Source organism: Sycon ciliatum, chromosome 4 (assembly GCF_964019385.1).
Source record: "Sycon ciliatum chromosome 4, ocSycCili1.1, whole genome shotgun sequence".
Lineage (NCBI taxonomy): Eukaryota > Metazoa > Porifera > Calcarea > Leucosolenida > Sycettidae > Sycon > Sycon ciliatum.
This window is the reverse complement of record NC_088646.1, coordinates 6,383,541-6,390,006: the sequence shown is the minus strand read 5'-3', so window position 1 is coordinate 6,390,006 and position 6,466 is coordinate 6,383,541. Positions and strand designations below refer to the sequence as shown.

At 46.8% G+C, this 6,466-nt stretch overlaps 1 long non-coding RNA gene across 1 annotated transcript in view; it reads left to right on the top strand.

Annotated features, from left to right (window-relative positions):
* The first annotated feature begins 686 nt into the window (after positions 1–686).
* LOC135814134 (uncharacterized) overlaps positions 687–6,466 on the top strand; it is a 43,224-nt gene continuing 37,444 nt past the window's right edge. Inside the window, exon 1 of the long non-coding RNA XR_010553158.1 lies at positions 687–863. This is a non-coding gene — a long non-coding RNA (uncharacterized LOC135814134). The remainder of the gene's footprint in view (positions 864–6,466) is intronic.

The window sequence follows — 6,466 nt, the reverse complement described above, 5'->3', positions numbered from 1 at the left end:
TCCATTACGCTTGCGCGGTGCCAAAGGGAAATCCCCTGGCACGCAACAGAAAACTGCGAACGCATTAACAACAAAATTCACGATCGCTCAGTGCCGTGAATTTCGTGTTCACACCGTCGCCGCTCCGTCCATCTTTCTCCTATCGCGAAGAACTTTATATTGCTGGAAAGCTGAGCTCAACACCTTTCCAACGGTGTATCGATTGTCGCTATAGACTTATTTTTGACGGCGTTTGTACACTGATCTATGCACTGCGATGTACTGCGCAAATCTCATGACGTCTATAGACGTCATGACATTAGTCGTTTGGCGTACAATGCGCATGACGTCTATCGACGTCATTAGCACGGAAAGGGTTAAACCCAGGTGCGTGCCTGTCCAGAAAACTCTTTTCAGCTACAGATTGCAGAAGAAGAGTTGAGCCCTAACTTTCTCCCCTTGTCACTGCAGATGGTCTTGCCAAACCGTCTACAATCTATAATCGAGAGCTGCCTGTGTCCTTGCCACTGGCATCCTAGGCGCATGGCAGACGCCCATTCTGTCCTGTGCCACACACGCGATCAGTGCGTGGGCTACATGCCGCTGTCATTCGGCCGCATGGCTCGCCAACCTGCCACCGCAGCAACAATCGTATACAGCGCCAGTGACCGTCGATGTGTGCTCTCACTAGCTCGAGCTCTGTTCTGCTAAAAATGCGGCATTCAAGGCTCGCCAGACGGTGTTGTGTTGTTGTCAATGAGACTCAGCACGTGACGTTCGGCTCTCTGGTAAAGATTATACCTGGGAGTCAGCATAGTGGAAGAGGAGGATTCAAGTTCATTCAAGAAGATGAGGAAGGGTCAAACAGGAGCCTACCGTGAATAGTGAGTAATAGATGAATGCATGCAAATGCTTATGCTATATGTGCATGTACACTACAGTGCTGGCAACTGAAACCCGACCCCCTTGGCGGCGCGGCGCGCCACCAAGGGGGTCGGGTTTCAGTTGCCAGCACTGTACATACATTGCGTATATGTGCACTGCAAAACACAGGAGACAAGAGACTATTACTGCTGTAAATTCCACGCGCGGAGCGATCATCTGATGAGACATAACCGACTGATTGCTTCTCAGCCAAGTGAAACAAGTGTTAAATTAAAAATCACGTTCTAATGTGATATGTAACTCGGATAATGAGCTAGTAACTAATGTAAAAATAATAGAAGAAGAAAACACAAGGAAACGAGTTAGGAAGCAGCTATCCACGACTGTAACAAGATAAAAAAGCAGTCAGAAAGTGCGATAATAGGGCACACAACTGACAGAGTATTGAGACATTCAACGACCTGGGACCTAGCTCTAACACATCTCCAGTGCGCAAACCGTGCAACAGCCTTCCAACTTGGAAGGTTTATGCCGGTTAGGTAGGACCGAAGAGGTATTGCTGACCCACCCAAGTTGTGTGGTGTGTTGCTTTGCTGCTTCAAACTTTGGTTAGACCGCAATGTCATGTTATTAACTGGTCTCGTCATCGTCCTGTAACAGTCGGCATTCTGTGTTGATGTGGGACTTAGCTTGGGCACATTTTCACTGTGCTCACCTTCCTAGCTTCGGTCCTACCCAACCAGTTGGGAGGCTGTTGGTTTTCATGCTGGAGGTGTGTTAGAGCTACGTCTTAGGTTGTTGAATGCCGTCTCAGCAGCCTGTCAGTGTTGTGCCCTGTTATCGCACTTTCTGACTGCTTATTATCTTATTACAGCCGTAGATAGTTGCTTCATAACTCGCTTCCATGTGTTTTATTCTTCTATTATATATCTAATGTGATAGGTTGCGTGAAAGGAATTCGGGTAGACACACCCATTCTCATAGCGCTGCAGATCCGCTATGGGAATGGGTGTGTCCACCCGAATTCCTTTCACAGATAAAGCTGCAAGAAGCCTCAGCCCTTGTTCAGGCGTGATATGTTTCACTAGCAAAACGTGTTTGTACGTGTTTACAATTAGTGGTGTGCGCGGGTAGTCGGGTACCCGTGCTACCCGTGAGGACCTCGGGTAGACGGGTACCGAATAGTACCCGAAAACCCGAAGTCGCAGATGACATCATTAGAAAGAGTAGAGAGAGAGGTATACAGTGCATGTGTGCAAATAATTCACGCATGTCTACCCAGTGCGTAAGGGAAGGGGCCGGTGTGCATTGTGGTCTTACCATGGGAACATTACCCGATCGGGTACCCGTGCTACCCGTGGAAACTACCCGGACCCGATACCCGAAGAAAATGCTACCCGACTCAGCCCTATTTACAATACCAGCCCAGCAATGATGGTGATAATGGTACTAGTGTTAGTTAGGGTAAATTGCTGAAGATTCATATGGTGCAATGAAGTTAGATGTGCTGACATCATAGGCGCGATTGCCAGGGGATATTTAAATTTGAGAAGTGATGGTAGAACTATACAGGTCAATATAGCCGGGTTACACACTCAATACATCAATTAACCCACATGCATGCACCTGCCACCGCACACCCAGGTGTGTGTGCACACACCCGCTAGGCCCTGTGGCCAAGCATAATAATATTATGTACACACGCAGGTATTCCACATTGCAATATGCTTGCAAAACTTGCTCGCACCAGCACACCAAGCATAGAACCTAGTTGTGGGGGTTTGCCATTATCTTTTTTTCACATTTGTCACTCTTTGAAATATCACCAATGATAGCAAATTGCTGTGTTAGCAAGAGCCATTGGCATTGGGCACAGCAAGCCAATACATGGCTCATAATTCTTATCACCTCATAACGCGCACAGCACGGCAATTTGTAACAAGCACAATTGGCAAATATGTCACCCGGCAACAGCAAACGGGAACATCGTTACAAACATGGTGCCCCGGCAAACTCAACGGGAACGCACCAACACAAACACGGCCCCGGCAACAGCAAACGGGTACGCCGTTACAAACATGGTGCCCCGGCAACAGCAAACGGGAACGCACCAGTACAAACACGGCCCCGGCAACAGCAAACGGGTACGCCGTTACAAACATGGTGCCCCGGCAACAGCAAACGGGAACGCACCAGTACAAACACGGCCCCGGCAACAGCAAACGGGTACGCCGTGACAAACATGGTGTCCCGGCAACAGCAAACGGGAACGCACCAATACAAGCTGGCCTGGCAACTTAAAACAGGCACAACTGACAAACTACGGTATCCAGCAACAGCAAATGGGTACACTGTTACAACATCAGTCCATCACATCAAGATGCCGCTGCCACAACATTGCAGCAGCAACACAGCAGCCATGTATACGTCCAAAGGAAAAGACAACCAAACTGCATTCGACTAGCTACTGCAGCGCACATAAAGGCAACAGTAGCAGCAGTGCAAAAAATGCAAATTACAGACCATACTCGGCACAGAATAATAATTAATGATATGCATCATGAGACCATCACTACGCATGTGCCCGCGTGGGCTAACTTGGCTTTGATACTCAAAGCCGGCATTTATCCCAGCACTCCCATCATTAGCACTGTTTTTCTTGTGATAGTATTACCACTTGTTCTGAATCTCATCAGTGGTCAGTGGTGCTAGGTCAGCAGTGTAGTAGTACAGTATGTGTGTGTGTGTGTGTGTGTGTGTGTGTGTGTGTGTGTGTGTGTGTGTGTGTGTGTGTGTGTGTGTCCCATATGGTGCAGTGGTATGTGCAGTCGATTTCCAATCGAGAGGTTGCGGGTTCAATTCCCGACGATTATGGTCGCACACGTCTTTCTTCTCTTTCTCGGACTCTTCCTGACTTTCCTTTCATTCTCCTGGGTGGTTACCAACAGCCAGTGTATGCCGGAGTATGTGGTGTGGTGTGTGTGTGTAGAAAAAAATGTAAAAATGAAAAATAGGGATTCACTGGCCAGAAAAAGTCACTTCAAACAGCTGTGTGGTGGATACCAGGCTAAAAATAGTGGCGGTCAATTCATCAGCCTTGCAAGCTGTTGAATGGTGTAATCCCAGCACAAGTTGCTATGTCTAACATAGCTGTTCGCTATCATCGCTTCCGCGATGGGCATGTCTGAGGTGAGGAGGAGGTGTGTGTGTGTGTGTGTGTTTGTCGGTGTGTGTGTGTGTATGTATGTATGTATGTGTGTGTATGTGTGTGTTCCAAATGAACAGAAGAAGTGTTACAGTGAAAACTCGTTAGGAAGAACACTGATAAGGCAAATGTTTGCTTAAGAAGAACTAGTATTCGTAACTCCATTGGATAAATCACTGTGTATTCACTGGGTATAAAATACGGATAAGAAGAACTCCCATTATTGCAAACAAATATCATCGGTCCCTTGGTGTTCGTACTAAAGAGGTTTGACTGTACTATAACTAACTTGAAAAACTCAGATGCTGAGCCAATAGTAATATGTAAAGAGAAAAGAAGTTGATTGTTCCAACTACAAGTAGGAACACACGCTTCTTGCCGAACTTGACACTTGACTGACTCACGACTGCCATCCGGAGCACACGAGGAGCACGTCGCACCTTCCAGTCGGCAACCTCGTAAAGAGAAAAGGACCTATTAACTACTAGTTATGACTAACAGTCCACCAAGGTACAGAGATAATATACACTCAGAACTTATCATGGAACTTTCTGCACCTGAGCCTTCCAAGTTGGAGGGTTGTTGGTTTGCGCTTCGTAGATGTGTTGAAGCCAGGTGTCAGGTCGTCGAATGTCTCAATATCCTTGTCAATTTTGTGCCTTGTTGTCACACTATCTGGCCGTACATTATCTCTTCACCTTGGTGGACTGTCAGACATAACTAGTAACGTATAGGTCCTTTTCTCTTTAAGAAGTGCTATTGACACTGTTTCCCGGGTGTGATTGTTTTAATCACACAATGACTACAGTGGAATACCACGCCAATGTGATATGCGGTAGAGCTATCACCAAAGAGAATTCATAGTGGTATGAGTGCACAGATTGTTTCAGTAAAAACGTTGTGGACGTACCTTGCAGTGTTCCTACAATATTCCTGGTTGTTTTGGTGTCCTAGTGAGTTTTGTATTCTGAGCATTGCCTTGCATTGCATAGTCATTTGGGGAAGCAGCTGCTGTACCCAGCTGGGTAGCTGAAAAATCTGTGTAATGAGGCAGGGATTTTCCAAGTGTTTTCGATCTTAGTGGAAAGAAGTAAGATATCGCCAATTCCAGGTGTCATCCGCCTGAATCCATCACAATGCTAAGAACGAGCAGGAAACCGGAGAAGAAAGGGGAACGGAAGGCTGCTGCGGACGTGGACCAAAGTTCAGCGGAATTGGCAAATGACCATAGTGTGGAGGAGTTTGAAAAGGCCTGCAGTCCAGTGGAGTCTGTGTTTCCAGCTTGCCAGCAACGAGACAAAGAATTCCTAGGCTTCAGTTTCGAGCACACCGCCAACTTCCGGTCGCTCTATTTGCTACGTCGCTATAGTATGCAATACATATTCCCGGATAGTGATGGTCTGGTGGACGAGGCAGAGCAACAACCCCAAGGTGAGAATAGTAACTACCGGCCACTTATTCCTGGGCTTTTCAGCGAGCCTGAAGTGGCACAAGGACAATCCACTTTCATAAGTGTTTTGCAGAAGAGGCTTTCGACATTCGATGGCCTATTTGAGGAAGTGTTTGGTAATGAGCCAAGTAGATTCCACGTGAAAGTACCCGCTCAGTTTCATCTAGTGTTGGGGAATGATATCCTAGAAGAGTATGGCTTGCAAAAACAGTTTGGATGCATGGCACAGTTCTGGCATATCTTCCACAGTCTACAAGATATTGTTGACAACATTGCAGCTCATGTACCTGAATCAAGGGAACATCTCTGTCAAATTGCTTCAATGGAGATGGTTGAGGTCTTGGAGATGTACTGTTCCTGCTATGATGGTGATCTGTTGCTGTTGAAGAGTGAGGAAGGACACGAGCATACGGATTTGAAGGAGTTTAGTGTGGCAGCTGCAGACCTCTTCAATGTCAGTGAGTTTTTACCATTCTTTGATGATGCGTACACAATACTGGCTCAATTCTTCCTCATCGTGGATATGTGTGTGGGGAAAGAATTGAGTAGTAGTGCTGTGTCCCGTAGTAGTGATGAGTGGAAGTCTGTTGTGTTGGAGGCAAAGAGAATGTTCAACCCATCGTTCTACAAATGTGATGTGAATGAGTTTCGCCGTCGAGCCGTGAAACCTGTACCACTACAATGCTCACACGTTCAGCCATCGAAGACAGAGCATCAGTCCATGTCAGTGAAACCAACACCACCATCACCATCACCACCCGGACCACCACCGTGTATTTCCACACACTTTATCTGTAGTGCACTGCTGCTACAGAACCTGGAAAAGATGTTCGCTGTGATTCAGGTCTGTGTTAGTTTTGTGTCAGTGAGTGCAGCCAATGAATCGGGTAGATTTGAGAGTGAATCAACCCAACCAACAAGTGTAGTGCATCGTCTCTACCAGGATG